General features: G+C 42.3%; 1 protein-coding gene across 1 annotated transcript in view; it reads right to left on the reverse strand.

Moving 5' to 3' along the window:
• The window catches only part of LOC120562392 (interferon-inducible GTPase 5-like), a 161,553-nt gene that overhangs the window by 134,197 nt on the left and 7,048 nt on the right, over positions 1-20,308 (reverse strand). The gene's annotated exons all lie outside the window — the stretch shown is intronic.

Genomic DNA, 20,308 nt, shown 5'->3' on the forward strand with positions numbered 1-20,308 from the left:
CCGCTTTGTCCGGAACTAGCATCTTGTTGACAAAGCCCACGGGTAGATGACATGTGTCTTTCTGTTGCCTGAACAGGGTTGCTCCCATGTGAGCTTGTGCCATCATCACGGTGGCCTCGGCTGAGATGGAACTGTTGGTGGCCGAGGCTCTGGTTAAGTTGTCGACCACGTACTGCACAAATGTTCTGTGGGGATGGGTCATGAATCCGGGAGCTTTCAACAAGCGGTCGATCGTGTCCAATGGCTTCAGCTTGTAGCTGCTTGGGTCCAGGTTCACCACACTCATGATGATGGAGCCTTACATCTCTGAATCTCTGAAGGCAAGGAGGTTCTGCTCCCCAAGTAGTTTCTCGGTGAGGCGAACAGGCACCCTCGTCTGGCCTTGGAACAGCTCAAGAGCGAATGTAAGGATCATGGGCTGCTGCAGCTGGCTGAGGCCGTCACAAGGCAGCTGGAACGGGCGATCGCGGAGGCTGGTGACACCAAACACGACGAAGCCGTGACAGAGCTCGGATCGGACGTCAAACTCGTGTGCAACTTCCCGTCGTCCGTCAGCGTGGCTCACCTGGCGGAGACCTTGAGCATGTGGACCAATTTTTGGCGAAGGATTTAGCCAATTTAACAGGAGACACAATACCATACAGTACAACAACAGGGATACGGTCAGAGAGCTAGAGTCCGGATCGCCTGTGCACGTTTTCCACTGTATGCTGGTGACGCTTTTAAACACGTCCGGGGTGACATTCGCAGACAGCATATCCGGGAGAAAGCCAGACGCTTCGCTCACAGTCAACGACATGCTCACGAGAGAGTCTCTGCATCCGAGCGCGTACGGGTTACTTTTGACCAACAAGCTGGGTCTCAGACCCTCGGATGTGAGGTGCGAAGGCGAAATAATAACAGAGGGTTATTGCAGCGGCTGACGCAGAGACGTTGCTCTCGGCTACATCAGCGAGCAACCCCGTGTCCTCGGATCCTCGGCCGTACGTTGATCACAGGCTGGGTTCTGTTGAGCCTCGGGGGGCTGAGATCTCAAAGGGGGTCTTCGGTGAACACTTGGCAAGATGTTACCAGAAGGACCGAGGTTTGTCAACTCGACAGGGCTCCGTTTCTCAGTCCCATGGTGATTGTGTGAAGCTTCGGGTACAGCAACACAAGGTTCAACGTAGGACATGATCGCCTGAGCACAAGGACATTGTTGGGATCGCACTCCGTCCTCTTTGCACAGGGAGACGGGGTCTGGTGACTTGTTGTACAGACGACACGTTCTCCTCTTCATATTGTACATTGTGTTTGTTCCTCTTTTGGGGTGTTGTAATTGTCTCGATTTCATCCTGGTTTGCATTCCCTTAAAGATTAAAGTTAGTGTGTACAACATACGGTGTATAACATCTTTCTTTCATTCTTTGTCTTCTCCCCGGAGCTCGGGTTATAAATATACCCATCAGGGAATGTTAACGGGGTTGTCGGTCTCTAAATGTTTTTTGAATGAGCGCACCCCTCTCTCTCTCCCTCTCTCTCCCCCTCTCTCACCCTCTCTCTCTCTCTCTCCCTCACTCTCTCTCCTCGCACCGAGCTCTGCCTTATCTTCTAAGAACGGTGACGCCGTTATCAACTGAGTATTGATTGGTCAGTAGGTGGAGCTTTTACACCGGTTGATATCTGATCTCCAACTTAACCTGCTCCCGACCACGTTATGTGTACAGCATGAGTTACCACGACGATTGAACCCGGTAATGTCAGTGTGTTCCTTTGTTGAGAAGAAGGTAAAAAGTCACGCCAACTTCAGATAAAAAGTCTACAACTTCTCTCCTTCTGTTCAAGATTTATTTCCAAGCAATAAGGCAGAAAAAGGGTACAGGAATACACAGCTGTGGGTGACAGTTTGCTTCGTTCTGAAAACTCCGCAAAATGTGCCCCGAATCCTTTGTCTAGACAGTTTAAATATGATTCTACTCCGGCGCGTTCTTTTCTCATTGGTCCCGGCAGGTGTCAGGTCTTTTTTGTGTGTCCAATGGCTTTTCCAGACGTCTCCTGAGTGGAGGGATTCTCCTTTAAACATGATATGCCTAGTTTTAAATGTTGTATTAAATGTGTCAAAACTGGTTAAAAGTTCAAACTAAAAGCAAAGATATGATGTATGTTATTTAAATTTTTGACTGGCATGTTTATCATCTGTCAAGGAGCTTCCCTGATCTTCGCACCTCTTCCAGTCGCACATCTTCTCTCTGGACAAAGAGCTGGCAATGTGCCAGCCTGTATCACAGCGGGAGACTGCTGACTTGACACAAAAAGTAGCTGAGTTCAATAGTTCAGATGACATCATATTCTGCAACTTTTCAGAATGGAAAGTTACTGGGAAAGGCTGTCCCAAAAATGGAATCTTCCCATCAGACACCCTAGCAACAGGATCTGAAAATTCTCATTGGAGGATTTCTTTCTATGCTCTGTGTTAACCCATTATCTGCACTATGAGTACACTGAAGTCAAATTGAAACATTCCATTACATAGAAAGAAAGTTATTAAAACTGATTGATTATATAATCCAGAAAGTCATTAGTGATTGCATTTACTCAGGGCCTTGGTGTGACTTGTTTTGTTGAACTTAGGCACATGTTATAAACTGTTATTATTTCTTCACAGTAACAAGTGATCCACCTTCATGATACAGAAAACCCTGGGTTGAACCTGAAGTTACCTCGTTAACGCCAAATCTTGATTCGTAGTTCAGGCCTCTGGCCTCATATTGAAAACATGTTTACCTTAGTAAAAGTGCCAAACAGCAGCTACATTACCTTGTTCTAGGCCTGTGTTCAGAGCCTGGTAAAAAAGTATAGATGTTTGGAAATTTGTGTTACTAGTGCTTATTTATTTTTTATTATTTTATTTATTTTTTAAGTACTTGAATTTACCTGGATTATTTTAATTTAAGCTATTTTGTAATTAATTAATTCATTTTAATTTATTTTATTGATTGGATGAACTATAATTTGCCTAAAGATGATTATTTTGTATTTTTGTCTGTCTGATTGAATGCTTGTGTTAAAATATAAATCAGACGTTACTCAACAGTTACTCAGTACTTGAGTAGTTTTTTCACCAAGTACTTTTTAACTCTTACTCAAGTAATTATTTGGATGACTACTTTTTACTTTTACTTGAGTCATATTATTCTGAAGTAACAGTACTTTTACTTGAGTACAGTTTTTGGCTACTCTACCCACCTCTGACCATCGCTCAGGGTTTTGCGTTTCTTATGTGCGACCATAGCCTCATCCTCGCCGACTGTAGACGTCTTAACCCTTGTGTTGTCCTTCGTGTCACAGGGACTTGTTTTGTTTATGTACTGTCCTACTACCCCAGCATTGCACTTCCGGTCCCCGGGACCCTTTCGTGTATCGTTTCACGTCAACCGCCGTCGCCTCGTCCTTTGGGTCAACGGCCCCGGCTCACCATTTGAATTCATTTCGCATCGGCAGCCGCAGTGGCCTCGGCCCTTCGGGTCTCCGAGACCCTTGCGCTTACCATTCGATCTCATTTTCTCGCTCCTACCCGCGCGGCAGCCTCGTCTTTCGGGTCCCGGAGACCCTCGTTTGTTTGAACCTACGTTCTATTACCCTCGAGGCATCGTCTCATCCTAAGGGTCCCTGAGACCCCGCTGGGTGTGTGTGTGTGTGTGTGTGTGTGTGTGTGTGTGTGTGTGTGTGTGTGTGTGTGCGCAACATCATCTCACATCTCACACAGCAGACACATGCCAAAGGGTTTTTATTCAAAAGATTTTCAACAGTGTTGATCATGTCACTTTGTTGCATCTTGTCACATGTCGATAGCGCACATACACACACACACTGCGTTCACGTCGTTTGTCTCTCGTGTTGTTCAGTGTCAGTCCCAAGCTCACACCGGTGCCGTCCGAGCCAAGAGGCTACAGTCTGACACATTCCGCACAGTAGGACCGCGTGCAGCTCCTCTTGCAGGCCCCGCACACGGTGTGGGTCTTGCGGTCCTTTGTCTTTGGACAGAGCTGAAACCTCTTCCTCTTGCTGGACACCAGGGGTGTGGCCGATTCCTAGTCGCCGTCGTTGTCGTCGTCGTTGTCGTCGTCGTTGTCGTCGTTGTTGTCGTCGTTGTCGTCGTTGTCGTCGTTGTCGTCGTTGTCGTCAACCTCTCCGTCCTCTCCAGCTGCCGCTGCCCTGCTCGTCACGGCTTTGATGAGCGCTGCGGAAGCTTCGGTGTGAGGCAGACGCCGCCGTCCCTTAATGAGCGGAGTTACAAGCGCCCTGCCCAGCTGTTCGAGGCAGGCCCTGCGCCTGTCGAGCTTGCTGCGCAGCCACTCGTGCCTGTGCTCTCGCCAGAGCACAAAGGTGTTGTAGGTGGACACGTCGAGGATGTTGTGGAATATGGCGAGGGGCCAGCGCACCGTCTTCCTGCGGCAGCTGTATGTGCCGACGAGCTTATCCAGGTTGTCCACGCCGCCCTTGGTGCTGTTGTAGTGCAGGATGATGTCGGGTTTGGCGTGCCTGGCGGGGCTGACTCGCACGTCCCACATGTGCAGCGTGCTCAGCACGTTCTTGTTCCCCTTGGGCACGTAAGACACCAGGGTGATGGTGGGCATGAAGGCAAACTTGGACACCAGCTCGTAGGAGGTGAAAAAGTTGTCGCACGTCACGTTGCGCAGGCCACGCCGGCCCTCGGTCAGGTCCATCACCACCCGGGCGCCCTGATTCCTTGTCCTCGTTCTTGTCCTCGTTCGTCTCGGTTGTCAGCGTTGCCGTCGTCTTCCCCTGCGTCGTGGTGGTGGTCGTCGGCGTCGCGACAGTCCTTTTCTCCGTCGTCGTCGTCGTTGTCGTCATGTTTGTCTCGGTCATCAGGCGGGTGTGCGTCAGACGAGGAGTCGCTGTAGTCGTCTTCTTCTTCTTCTTCTTCTTCTCTGTGTCTTCTTCTTCTGTGTCTTCTTCATGTGGTGAGTGTGTTCAGGGACTACACATGTTGTGTCATTTTTAACACATCTCTTTTTGCTGTGTACCTCTTCCTCTTGTGTGCCGCGAGGGTGAGAGCCCGATGCAGCTTCAAATCTAGAGTCACACAACGGGCCATGCCGGCGTCGCAACCGGCTGCTGAACCGAGTACAAAGAGTACAGAGGGTCAAAAAGAAGAGGGAGAACAAGAAGCAAAGATGGCAAAAACAAGAAGACAAATGTGTACAGTGTATGTGTGTGTGTGTGTGTGTGTGTGTGTATAATAAAATTGTTTAGTAGGACGAGGACGAGGTTTGTTTCTTTCCCCCCTTCCCTTACCCTTTCTGTTTTACTACTACAAGCCAGGCCAGGGTCCCCCGAATACCATTGACTAATGCGGGTCACAGAGACCCGAAGGTTTGATTCAAATAATATGTTGTGATCGTACTGTAGTGTTTTTCATCAACACATTTCAGATTTTGTTCAATGACTCCACTGTGTCTGTAGTATTCTCTCTACTACTGCAGTACTTTTACAGGGCTGTATTTACATGTAGTACCATAATGAAACATGTATCACCTATTTTGTACTACAATATTTAATGATTGTACGAACAATGACACGGTGAAACTATGGGTAGCTTGTGTGTGGGTAATCTAAAGTAACGTTTTATTGGTATTTCACAATCAATTAGTTTTTTAAACCAATGATTGTGCAAGTGCAATATTTCCTTAAAGATATGAATGCACAATGCAATGTTTTGAACAGTGGACAGTCTGTGTTACAAGTGATGACCATTTTGAGTTTTGTGTCTAGAGTTTTGAAAAATGACATCAAAGTTCTGAAATTAATAGCAAAGTGATTGTAAAAAAACTGTTATAGCCAGTGTATGTTCATTAGCTATTCATAGCTTCCAGTTTGTTAGATGGCACCAACATTTGGTCTAATCATAACTGGCCTGGCAACCCAAAGGCCAAGGTTTTGCTTTCAGATGTGGGGGTCTGGGGGTCCACCCTCAAATTTTTTTTAGCATTAAACACTTCATTTCCTGCAATTTGGTGAATTTTTATGCACCTATTTCTAGCTTTTTCTGAATAAATATGCCTGAAATATCTTTATGTAAAGGGAACCATTAAAATCCAAATATAAAAACATAATGGAAAATATTGCAGTAAGGCTGTCAGGCATTCTGTATTGCTTTCAACTATTTATTCTCCTTTAGATTTACTTTTCTAATTATATCTGAGTCAACACACATGTAGCTGAGGCATCATTTATTCTTCCCTCTTTTGCAGCTTTTGTTGGGGAGGTAACCTCAGTAAATGTGCATATGACAATTATTCACCTCAGTGATACATTATTCATTTAATGTACAGTATTAATAAACCTATGGACTTTAATATTTCAGATTTTTGAGCAAGATTTCTGCTCATGTCCAAAACTATGTGCACATTGAAAATATAACTCATCCCATCTGTGCTCTGAGATTTAGAGGAGTCATGATATTTTGTGAAAAATAAAGTTATAATAGGCTAATAGCCTACAAGAATAAAGAATCTACCTGTACCGTAGTCTGCTGTGAATTATGTGATTGCTCTGCTGATACGGTAGATCTCAGACCGTCTGACAGACACAGAGCCCCATTTGAGACAAAGAGCCCTGTTTGAGACGTTTCCGGAAGTGGCTGTACGCTGCTATACATCGGAGGTGGAAACCCGAAACCCATGGCAGAAATGCACGGAGCTCAAACGCGACACATCTGCCGCAGCACATCGACAGCAGAGTGCATCTATAAACCTGAAGCTGCACAGCTTTTTACAGCGAGAGTGGACACAAAGCGATGTCCAGTTTCATATTTGTCAGTCAACTTTTCAAAATACATTTGGGGCTGAAGCCCCGGATAATGTTTGCTGCTGAAGGAGACGGAGCTGAGCTCTGGCAGGGTGTGATGTGGACCCGAGGAGGCGGAGCTGCGCTCTGGTGCGCTCCAGCCCAATTTAACCTCTGAGTTTATATTTATTTAAGGTCAGATAACTTATACTGTCATATTTTGTGCAGAATTGGGTTCACTGTCTTTTGGCAAATATTGGAGGTGGAGATTGTGCACCTTAAAAAGTGTGGTTCCTGTTGTAATTGCAATAGTTAAATAATTGGATTCTTTTAATGTGTTTTTCAAATGTTCTAATGAAGTATTTGTGCAATTGAGAAATATAATTTTCTCTTTCACTTATGTTGTTATAATAATAATTATATATATATATAAATATGAGGTGCCAAGAATATATACAATCAGATATATAAATAAATGTAACAAGAGCAGAGAGCAACAATAATATAAAATATTAAGAATAATATACAAATAAAATATAGAATAAATATTTCCAAATAGCACAAAACCTTGATCACACAAATGTGAAAACACACTAAAGAGAATCTAATTATTACACTATAGCACTAAGAACAGAAAACACAAACTAAAACTAAAACCTGACCTTTCTGGCCTTCCTTGATGCAAAATCATCAATGATGTCATTGTATGAAATCTGCTCCCCTATTGGGTGATTGATATTGATGATGTCATTGTATGAAATCTGCTCCCCTATTGGGTGATTGATATGGATGATGGCAAGGCCAGTGAGACGTTCCTGGGACATGGCTGACTTCAGGTATGACTTGATCAACTTTATTTTTGAAAAACTCCTCTCTGCTGTTGCCACAGTGACTGGCAAAGTAAGGGCAATCCTGATAGCGGTCCAAAAGTTGGGATAGATCTCCGATAGATCCTTATCATGCTTAAAAGTAATGAGCTTGTGTAGGCTCGTGGAGGCTCCCACATTAATGTGAGAGGGAATCAAACCTCCAACAGACCCAATCAAACAGCTTTTCTGTCACATTTATGACAGGATACTGCAGTAAATGTACTAATAGCACATTGATGACATGGTACTGCAGTAAATGTACTAATGGCACAGTGTGAAGTTACAGCAGCTGGTTAAGCAGATAACGTGGAGAGAAAACAGACAGACGTTCTGCTCCCTGAGCTCAACATAATATGAAAATGAAAAAGTGAAACACTTACATACTGGACTGCTCTGATTGGAGGGTTTCTCACGCTGCAGCTGGACCTGGAAGACCTCTAAGACACTGAGACATCTTATCGTGTGTAAAAGTTCAACAGAAAGACCACAAACCCTCTTGCAGTAACTTTGCTTTTATTGTGAAAACACACAGAATTCAGAACTCAACATGACACAAGTCAATGGCATTTCTACAATTTCATGATCACAGCTTCCATCTTTAAAGGACTGGAAGTGGAACAAGTTTACAATGTTCATGAGGAAGCTCTTCAATCATTCTGAATTATTTTATACAAAGTTCATTCATTAGTTCATAACAATAACCTGAGATATTTCTTTAAGAGTGATCCTGTACAGACTCAACTGATCAGCAGTGAGAAACAGGAGGAGACTCTCCATCCTACACACAACACAGAGACACTGAGGAACAAGAAAAGATCCTGAACCCAGGATACAGAGGTTGAGTGAATGTGGTGTTGAAGGTGTAGAGGTGGATCAGTGAGTCAGAGGACGCTGTGTAGAAGGACAGAGAGCCAGCAGGACAGTCCACATACACTGCTACTCTATCAGAGACAGAGGAGATGGATGTTCTTCTGCTATTGTGACAGACAGAGTAATCACCATGAGAGCAGTCCAGACTCCAGGACTGATCATTACATCCAAACCAACAGTCATCACTGTGTCCCCTCATGCTGATTCCTCTGTAACTCACTGATATATCAACATTTCCTCTCCTCCACACCTCCCAGTAACAGCAACCAGTCAGACCATCTCTACACAGCAGCTAATGATACCAGTCAAACCTTTCTGGATGATCAGGATATGGCTGATCCTCCTCCTCATGTGTCACTTTCCTGTTGTTGTCAGACAGTTTGAGTTTTCTGTTCACTGTGTTTGTGTCGAGTGTGAGTTCACAGGAATCTGACGGAGAGAACGAGACACAACACAGCTGCAGTTATTAACCAATCAGCACTTTGATGATGACATCAGAGGTTTAGAAACACACTTACACTTCCTCTGACCTGGTGTCAACCACCAAATCCGCTGTTCTTATAATAGGCTATTTGATGTATATGGGAGTGTGTTCCTAGCCTACTTTATCATATCATAATGAGCAGGTCATAAGAATATTACTGAAACTACAGGTTCTTGTTCTATAGGATGGAGATGTCTGTCTCTAGTTCCTGATAAACTCATCTATAGGTCAATCATAGTATATAGTCAACCAAAGCTGCATGGAAATAAAAGCCCTACAGAGGGAAATTAATAAGATATGTTATAGAGTACAAATAACAGCGTGTGACTATTACGTTTAAACAACGCATCAACGTTCTTCCCTGGGATCTAACCTTTCACTGTTTAGGCTATTGGTACATTTGCCCTGTTACCTGTCCAGAAAATGATGTCATTATCATAGACTACATGTTACATAATGATGAGATCAGCTGAAAGTATGAAACTAATGTGTGCTTGCAATATAAAAACAATTTTAGAGGGAGGGAGAGAGAGAGAGCGAGAGAGAGGGAGAGAGAGACAGAGAGAGAGATAGATAGAGAAAGACAGAAAGAGAGGGAGAGAGAGAGACAGAGAGAAAGAGAGAGAGATAGATACCTGGGGAGAGGGAGAGACAGAGAGACAGAGAGAGAGAGAGGGAGAGAGAGAGAGCAACAGAGAGAGAGAAAGATAGAGAGAGAGGGAGAGAGATAGAGACAGAGAGAAAGAGAGAGAGAGAGAGAGAGAGAGAGAGACCTGCAACAGGATCTAAAACTGTCCAATTTGATCCCACATTTTTTTTAAACTCATTGTAAGGCTACTGGAAAACATCTTTTCATTTCATAAAACCATGGACACTTCCTTTAACATACAGAGATACAGAGAGACTGTCCAAACTACATCAATTATTATACAGAGAGTTATCATTCTCATTCGTGGAGATGTTATCCTTTAAAACTTCCTACAAAAATATCTGCTTTTTGTTCATCAGTGTTTGTACCTGAGAGTGTCCAGTCTCCAGAGAGGATCCTTCAGTCCAGCCGACAGCAGCTTCACTCCTGAGTCTCCTGGATGATTGTAGCTCAGGTCCAGCACTCTAAGATGGAAGGGGTTGGAGCACAGAGCTGAGACCAGAGAAGAACAGCCTTCCTCTGAGATCAGACAGCCTGACAGACTGAAAATACACAAAACAACACACAGGAACCCTCTGTTAACACTTGGAGCCATGTGTTTGTTTTATGTTTGTTTGTTGTCCAGGAACATTTTGGTCCAGATTTAGAATACATCTTTAAAATAATCTGTGGTATTTAATTATTGAGTCTCAAAACTACTGCTATAGATTGTTGTATAAACAGACACAAAGCTGCACACCAGCTGTTTATCAACTAAAGTTCATTAGATTTGAAATGGTCATCAGTTGAATGGGTTAATAAATCCTGACCTGAGAGTCTCCAGTGTGCAGTGTGGACTCTTCAGTCCAACAGAGATCAGCTTCCCTCCTGAATCTTGCAGGTTGTTGTTACTCAAGTCCAGCTCTTTCAGACTAGAGGACTGGGAGCTGAGAACTGAGGACAGAGCTTCACAGCTTCTCTCTGACAGATTACAGCCACTCAGCCTGGAGAGACAACAGCAAGGAAACAAGTTATTATATTTAGCTCCTGTTGAAAGATATCAGAGTATTTATTGATGAATAAATCACACTCACAGAGCTTTGTTGGAGGGATGGTAATGAAGAAGACAGATGTTTGTATTTAAATGTTAAGTCTGGACATTTGGTGATACAGAATATAAAATCTGTTTTCTAAACAAGTTGGAAACATGATAATTAATCGTGACTGAATTAAGCAATGTTACACTAGAGGGTTTGATTTAAAATCATTATTGGCCAGATAGTAATGCGGCTAGGACTGAGGCGCTGGCGCCGAGGTTTGTAAGCATGACAAGTGATAATATGACGTTAAATCAAACCCTCTCGTATAATAAAGCGATTATTCAACAACGGTTACCAACTAAATAAGTTATAATCAAACTGTATTCATATCGTGGGGCAATTCACTCAAAAAATAAAAAAAGCAACAGAGAGGATTTGTAGTCCCTTCCTGTTAAACATTAGTCAGTCATGTTACGCTAACGTTAGCTTTGTAGCGGTGAGATCGTGGAATTTTTCAAAACGTAAGAGCTACCGCACATACAAACACCAAACTGCTTGGCTAACTTAATTTGGTTATAAGTAAAATATCTACTGAAAGAAATATTGTTTTCATGGATAGATTTAGCTACTATATGTCTGCAAACTTCATTATTGACATTTCAGTGGCACAGCTGATGTCATCCAAACAGCTGATGTGATCCAAACAGCTGATGTGATCCAGCAGCTGATGTGACCCAAACTATGAGTAATATTTTATGTGATGTACGAGGTGTGCTCAAATGGCTCTGGGTGTGCTGTAATGCTGATGGGAGTACGTTCTAAATGTCTGGTCAGATCTACTTGTTGTATAATCAGGAATAAACAAACGTCCAGTGATCAAAGTCACATGATATGAAAATATAAATGATTCACACACACAGTTCATATTTCATTCTTTAGTTATCTAGATTCATTCTAAATCATAATAAAATACTTTGGAAACATTCAATTTTTTTCAATACTGTGTTTTCAAAGATTATTGTTGTTGATCTGACCTGAGAGTCTCCAGTGTGCAGTGTGGACTCTTCAGTCCATCAGAGATCAGCTTCACTTCTTAATCCTGCAGGTTGTTGTTACTCAGGTCCAGCTCTCTCAGACTAGAGGACTGGGAGCTGAGAACTGAGGACAGAGCTTCACAGCTTCTCTCTGACATTTTACAGCCACTCAGCCTGGAGAGACAACAGGAAGCACACAAGTTATTATATTTAACTCCTGTTGAAAGATATCAGAGTATTTATTGATGAATAAATCACACTCACAGAGCTTTTTTGGAGGCTTTGACCACTGGCAGCAGCCTCAGAAGAGCCTTCTCCGAAGCACCATATTTCTTCAGGTCAAACACGTCCAGATATTCTTCTGATGACAGTAAGATGAAGACCAGAGCTGACCACTGAGCAGGAGACAGTTTAAATGAGGAGAGTCCTAAACTCAGGTACTGTTGGATCTGCTCCACTAGAGAACAATCATTCAGTTCATTCAGACAGTGGAACCGATTGATGCTTCTCTCTGCAAACAGATCCTCATCCATCTTCTCCTTGATGTACTTGACTATTTCCTGATTGGTCTGTGAGCTACCTACTGTCTGTGTCAGCAGACCTCGTAGAAGATTCTGATTGGTCTGCAGTGAAAGACCCAGGAGGAAGCGGAGGAACAAGTCCAGGTGTCCATTTGGACTCTGTAAGGCCTTGTCCACAGCACTCTGGTAGAACTGTGTTGATGTTGTTTGTTCTTCTGACAGCAGATTGACTCCACAGTTGGTGAATGTCATATGGACATGAAGAGCAGCCAGAAACTCCTGAACACTCAGATGGACGAAGCAGAACACCTTGTCCTGGTACAGTCCTCTCTCCTCTTTAAATATCTGTGTGAACACTCCTGAGTACACTGAGGCTGCTGTAATATTGATGCCACACTCTGTCAGGTCTGATTCATAGAAGATCAGGTTGCCTTTCTGCAGCTGCTCAAAAGCCAGTTTTCCCAGAGACTCCATCATCTTCCTGGTCTCTGGACTCCATGGTGAATCTGTCTCAGCTCGTCCATCGAACTTGTTCTTTACTTTGGACTGAACCACCAGGAAATGAATGTACATTTCAGTCAGGGTTTTGGGCAGCTCTCCTCCCTCTCTGGTCTTCAACACGTCCTCCAGAACTGTAGCAGTGATCCAGCAGAAGACTGGGATGTGACACATGATGTGGAGGCTTCGTGATGTCTTGATGTGGGAGATGACTCTGCTGGCCTGCTCCTCACCTCTGAATCTCTTCCTGAAGTACTCCTCCTTCTGTGGGTCAGTGAACCCTCTGACCTCTGTCACCATGTCAACACATCCAGGAGGGATCTGATTGGCTGCTGCAGGTCATGTGGTTATCCAGAGGTGAGCAGAGGGAAGCAGATTCCTCCTGATGAGATTTGTCAGCAGCACACCCACTGAGGTGGACTCTGTAACATCAGACAGGATCTCAGTGTGGAAGTCCAGAGTAAGTCGACACTCATCCAGACCGTCAAAGATGAACACAACCGGGAACTCTTCAAACCTGCAGATTCCTGCTTCTTTGGTTTCACTAAAGAAGTAATGAACAAGTTCCACCAAGCTGAACTTTCTCTCTTTCAGCACATTCAGCTCTCTGAAGGTGAATGAAAATATGAACTGGATGTCCTGGTTGGCTTTGTCTTCAGCCCAGTCCAGAGTGAACTTCTGTGTTAAGACTGTTTTCCCGATGCCAGCTACTCCCTTTGTCATTACTGTTCTGATTGGTTTATCTCTTCCAGGTATGGTTTTAAAGATGTCTTCTTGTCTGATTGCTGTTTCTGGTCTGTCTGGTTTCCTGGATGCTGTTTCAATCTGTCTGACCTTATGTTCATCTGTGACTACGTTTACAAGCTGTCAATTCTCGGTTTATGGTCGGGTTAAGGTCACTATTCGGGTTTCTGAAACATTCGGAATAACCCGTTTACATGCGTGAGCAGAGAGAGTTAATCCTGTATACATTGAATTTGTAATCAATTGGCAATATCCCGATGTAAACGGCCTTTTACACGGCCTTTTGTATTAAAACCATTTACATGACCAAAATTTCGGGTTAGAAAAGGGGTAACCCAGGTAGCATATTCGGGTTTTCAAAAACCGGAATATGAGCATATTCGGGTTTTTGCCGGTGTTTACATGGCCGTGCGCGACCGGGTTATTGCTAATATTCCGGTTTTGAACGGGTTATTGGCTGCATGTAAACATAGTGATTCACCTCTGCAGTCCCTCCCTTTGTGATGTAGATCTCTGTGAAAATCTGATTCAGACGGATTTGGTTTCCTGCTTTAGCAATCCCCTCAAACACACAATGGAACTTCTTGTTTAGGTGAGATTTGAGTTTAAGTTTACAGACTCCAGCAGGACTTTCTGAATGAACACACAACAAAGAAGATCAGTAAGTAATTTACAAAGTAGACAGTTTACGTTCCCCTAAATAATTTACATATAAACATATTATCTCTGGAGACATTAGTAAACATCCCATTAGTCCAGCATGTTAAATCTTTTATCCTTACTGCTCTGCAGACGGTCAGCCAGCTCATCCTGCTTCATTCTCCTCAGGAAGTGCAGTGTGATCTTAAGAAATGCCTCCCTGCTCCTCCTATGCTCTTCAGCCTCATCCTCCCTCTTATTCTCTGAGCATTCTGGGTAATCTGGACTCAGAAACTTCTGGATCTTCTTCAGCTTGTTCTTGACAAAAGTGACGACCTTCTCCTCCAGCAGCTGGAACAGAAGATTATATGAATGACAAATCAAACTGAAATCATGGAAGTAAACATCAGATCCATGTCCACAGACTGACAATCCACTGGTCTGAAAAGTGCAGCATGGAGATGATTAGATGAGAATAGATGTAAAAGTATATAAATATGGAGTCCAGGTGTGTTTCATGCTGCTGGGCAGACTGGCCACTGGGAACCTCTGAGCTCTCCTGGTCCACTCTGTGGAGGAATCAGGAAGAATTAGCTCACACTGATTCTGACCTGCAACACTTTCCTGCATGTCATCCCCCCCTCTCCCTCCCCTTTCATGTGTAAGCTGTCACTAATAAAGGCCTTCATACCAAATAATAAGAAGAGGTGAATTTACAGCTCACAGCAACTTAATACGATCTAGTGTCTGATGGAAATTATGCGAAGTGCGATGTGAAATCTTTCTAGAATACTATATCTATGTATTTCATTATATGGTACTGCTAACTTACTTTCCGTCAGATGGGTGTCTTTGTTTAAAATCTATAAAACCCCCCTTTGACTGGTCGCTCTTCAAGGACAAACAGCTGGATTCAGGTTCATGTTCAGGAGACTCTGGTCTCTGCTGCTGGATCCTGAAACAAACACAGAGAAATTGAAAATCTAAAAAATCTTTTAACACAGACAACTGTTTTTATTTTTCAATTTTAGTAATGTTTTATTAGTTTTAAATTCTCACCTTCCATCAGCAGAAAAAGAGGAAGCAGCATTGAATACCTCTGATAAGAACTGATACTTATACCAAATATAAAAATACTACAGGCTATATACATAATTATTAACAACTGAATGCTAATAACGACTTACTTTTTGTCAGAAACACGTTTAAAACCTATAAAAAACTCTTTTGACAGGTCGCTCTTAAAAGACACACAGCTGGGTTCAGGTTCAGGTTCAGGTTGAGGATCAGATTCGGCAGGGTCTGATCTCTGATGGGTCCTGATAGAAAAACACATTTATTGAGGGTCATGTTCAGTAGTCTCTTATAGCCAGACCTTCCTCCACAGCGCTGCGGAGGAAGGTCTGTCTAGTCCACACAGCATTCCTGGATGGAAGAAAAACATGCTCTGGTTTATTGGCATTTCTCTAAACCAATCACAATCATCGTGGACGGGGCTAAGCTCCGGATGGAGCCACGGTGCCTCTGCTAAATAGTCTCAGGAAGGAACTTGTTTTGGTGGAACATGTGTACGTTCAAAAGTAGTTTTAGTCGTGCAACAGAAAACTCAGATTGGACAGATAGTCTAGCTAGCTGTCTGGATTTACCCTGCAGAGATCTGAGGAGCAGTTAACCATAGTCCTCACAAATCCACCGGAGGTTAGAACCCCAACACAAAGACAGAGGAAGGGGACGGACATCTGGCAGGACCTGAACAATCCCAGAAATGAAACTTGTGGATATAGACTAAATGTTTTGTTGGTGATGTTATAAAGTAAATGAAACCATTTCTACCACCTCAGTTTGCCTGCTTACTCAGCACTGTGGAGATCTGGCAATGAGAGACAAAAAAATAACAAAAGGAGACATAAATGCAGGAAGGTTGGTAGTAATACATTCTGGTGAATTTGGGGACTTTTTTATCAAACTAGTAATAAAGGTTAGAGATGCACCGATTACAACTTTCTAGGCCAATTCCGATTTCCGATTTTCTTTGAGTTAGACCAGAAGATACCGATTTTAGCCGATTCAGATTTAATTTTTTCTAACCACTTTACAGCACACACACATATTTATTTTCTATCTTTTCTTTAATAGAACATTTTGCACAGAATATAGAACATGTTTTGAACAGATAATGGATCACTATAAAATAGAACTATATGAATTTCTCCTGGTGTGGGACTTTAACACATCTAAAGTGCAATGTTAGAACCATTTCCTTCTTTTCACATCAAATATCACACTAAAAAAATGTTATTTGGGTTTTGGTGTCATCCCTCCGTGCCCTACTTTTTCCTTGCAGGTTTTGCATATTGCAAACTTGTTATCTTCTGCAAACACGCTGAAGAATGTCCAAACAGCTGACATGCACAGACAGAGAGAGAAAGAGAGAGAGAGAGAGAGAGAGAGAGAGACAGAGAGAGAGAGAAAGAGAGAGGTGCGCTCATAAAAGTTAAAACATTTAGAGACCGACAACCAGGTTAACATTCCCTGATGGGTGTCTTTATGAAATGTATTAATTTTCATCGCAAAGAATTACATATCAGCTATTTGTTGGCTTCTTGACAATGGAACACATCGGTTTGAATTATATTTTTATATATTTTATTTGCTCTCACGATCACTGACCACTGCCAGGGTTGCAACTGAAATAATAGGCTAAATCAACGGCAGTTTATGGAAAGCAGAAGTGTAATTATGGTCAGATCTTGGTCCTGACTGATGAGGAAGTGATATTGATAAAAGTTGTGATTTATGCATAACAGCGTCTGATATTTTTTTGCCAGCTTTCCTTCCTGTTTTAGGAAGCAGCGACTGTATTGCGTTTTGCCTGTAAACCTGTGTCTGTGTTCTTCATATTTATGTACAATTATAGTTTGCTCTTCTTATGTAAAATATGCAGCTCTGGTAGATGTTTGTGATTGGTCGTGCTGTGCAAACCCCGCCTCTTTTATTTAATTTATTAATATTAATTTATAATTTATTTTAATTTTATTTATACTGTTTATTGATCCCCAGTGGGGATATTAAAAATTACACTCTGTTAGAAACCACTACACACAGGCCTGAAATACACACAGACATGCTCAGGACCTATTCATGCACAAATGGAGAGATGTCAGAGTGGGCTGCCAGTGCTGGACCAGCGCCCTGAGCAGTTGAGGGTACGGTGCCTTGCTCAAGAGCACCTGGCAGTGCCCAGGAGGTGAACTGGCATCTCTCCAGCTACCAATCCACACTCTGTACTTTGGTCCATACTGGGACTTCAACCAGCGACCCTCCGGTTCCCAACCCAAGTCCCTACGGACTGACCTACTGCCACCCTCTGTTTTATGTGAAAGCGTGTGACGCTGGATTGGAAAACCCAGGGTTGTCTGTCTGTCTGTCTGTCTGCCTGTCTGTCTACCTGTCTGTCTGTAAACTAACCCTGGGTTGATTGAACTAATTGTTAACCACCATCGTGACACAGGTTATGCAGGACCGCGGAGAAGAAATCCAGGACGTTGATCTGGATTCATAGTACAGGCCTCTGGCAAAGTATTACAGTATTATAAACCTCCTCTGTAGTAGTTCAGGTTACAACATGGAGATTTATCTTCAACACAAGAGTCCTTAACACTTTGTCAGGAAATAAGAAGTGAAGTAGTACATTATATTTAACATTACAGAGCCAGAAACTAACTCTGAAGAGACCAAAGACTAACGTGTTGTTAAAGTACCAAACAGCAACTTACAGTTTCTTCAAACAGTCCAAAGAGTTGATGAAGAAGAATTGATGAAGAAGAACTCATGTGAGATGTTTCCTGATGAGTCACAGCTCTATCTGTCACACACACACACACACACACACACACACACACACATACACAGATAATGCATACCTAATCCTAAAACCAAGTCTTAACCCTCAAACAGCCCTTTAAACTTGTGGGGTCCAGCATTTTGGCCCCACAAAGCTGTCGGGACCCCACAAGTATGCTGGACTCCTGGTTTTTGGACCCCACAAATATAGTTAAACAAGAAAACACACACACACAGACAGACACACACAAACACACAGACATATACACAGACAGACACACACAGAGACATATACACAGACAGACACACACACACACAGAAACATACAGACACACAAAGAGAGACACACAGACAGACAGACACACAGACACACACACAGACAGACACACACACACACAGACACACACACACAGAAACATACAGACACACACACAGAAACATACGGACACACGCAGACAGACACACAGACAGACAGACACACAGACACACACACAGACAGACACACACACACACAGACACACACACACAGAAACATACGGACACACGCAGACAGACACACAGACAGACACACACACACACAGACACACATACAGACACACGCAGACAGACAGACAGACAGACAGACACACACACACACAAACAGACACACACACACAGACTGACACACACACACACACACACACACACACAAACAGACACACACACACAGACTGACACACACACACAGACCACTTACCTTCAGCTGGAGTTCCACACGGAGAGAACAAGCTGCGACACAAACTCTGGGAAGTGAAAGTAAACTTTAAACAGAAAAACAAGAGGATGAAATAAAAAATGTTTTCATCATCACGAGACATTTACATCTTCCGTGTGATGTCTAGTTTCTGTTCATCTTTAAGATCTTTTGCCTCGTTAAAAGATCTATGCGGATTGTTTCACTACATTTGTTCTGTCAACACTTTTAAACACTGATGTAAGATTTGATCGCACTGCTGCTTTAATCCGCAAAGATATATATATATATATATATATATATATATATATATATATATGTATATACTGTAAATGCTTGCAAATTAACTGTACAGTTTGGATATAGTGAACTTCATATTACCATTATTATGTTTTTCCCACATTATATTTAGTCATTTTATATTGCTAGGCTACTCTGTGCCAGGTAAAGCCACGATAAGTTAGGACAGGATAGAATAGAGTCTAGACTTTTCGCTTATTAATTATTCAACTGTTTGTATAGTGAATGCTTACCTGTGTGTGTCGTGAATTGCAGGCAAGGATCAAGGATGATCTATAGAAACCTGTGGGCAAAAAGCGAGAAAATAGCGAAGAAAATTGCCAAAACTGCATAGCGCCCCATTAAAGGTGTGAGGTGTGATGTAATGGCAACATATGTCCACTAGATGGCGGTGAAGTAACAGGATATTCTGTGTTTGTACAACCTTTTGCTATGTAACATGGAGAATTCATTTCATTTCCAGTAATAACAAAATCACACATTTCAGCTCATTTCAATGAACATTTTATTTGATTATTCAAAAGCCTTCATTACATTCATCACATTACATTTAGCTGATGCTTTTATCCATTAAGTTCATTCAACCATGAAGTTACAAACTCCTGACAGCAAGAATCAAGTGCAAGTACATTAGTTTAAAATAATTTCATGTTATAACAAAATCACAGTTTGTAGCTAATGTCAATGAACATTTGATTTGATTTTTCAAAACCCTTCATTACATTCAGATTAACATTCAGTATTTACCAACAATGTTTTTATTGAGCCACAGATGTACAAACAGTAAATTAGTCAAGAAAGCGCTCACTTTTTTTTTTTTGAACGGTAAAAGTAAAGTTACATTTATTCTTTTATTTCTTTATTTAACCAGGTAAGCAGTTGATAACAGATGGCGACCTGGCCAAGAAAAGTAAAAGTGTGTAAGACAACATACAGTTTCACATTCAATACAGGACAATAATACAGAATACAATAGGCTACATAAAATACAGATTGAAATACAAATTCGGTAGGAATTACAAAGCGGGCGCAAAGTGAGGTATAAGTAAGTCGATGGATATGCGAAAGTGATGAGATAATAACACAATATACATGAATAGACATTCTATATAAATGCTGAAGTGTAGTGTAGGAAAAAAAGCGACCGATTCTACTCTTGCTCAAAAAGCCAGAATCTTTTAAGAACCACCGGTCACTTCTCAAAGTTTCCCCTTTACTTATTGTGTTCGTTGAAAGGCAGACCAAGAAATGAATACTCAAGATTCGTTCAGTTAAACTATAACAATCTTTAGTAAAATGATATTGCAAACAGATCT

The sequence above is a fragment of the Perca fluviatilis genome, chromosome 7 (assembly GCF_010015445.1).
Source record: "Perca fluviatilis chromosome 7, GENO_Pfluv_1.0, whole genome shotgun sequence".
Lineage (NCBI taxonomy): Eukaryota > Metazoa > Chordata > Actinopteri > Perciformes > Percidae > Perca > Perca fluviatilis.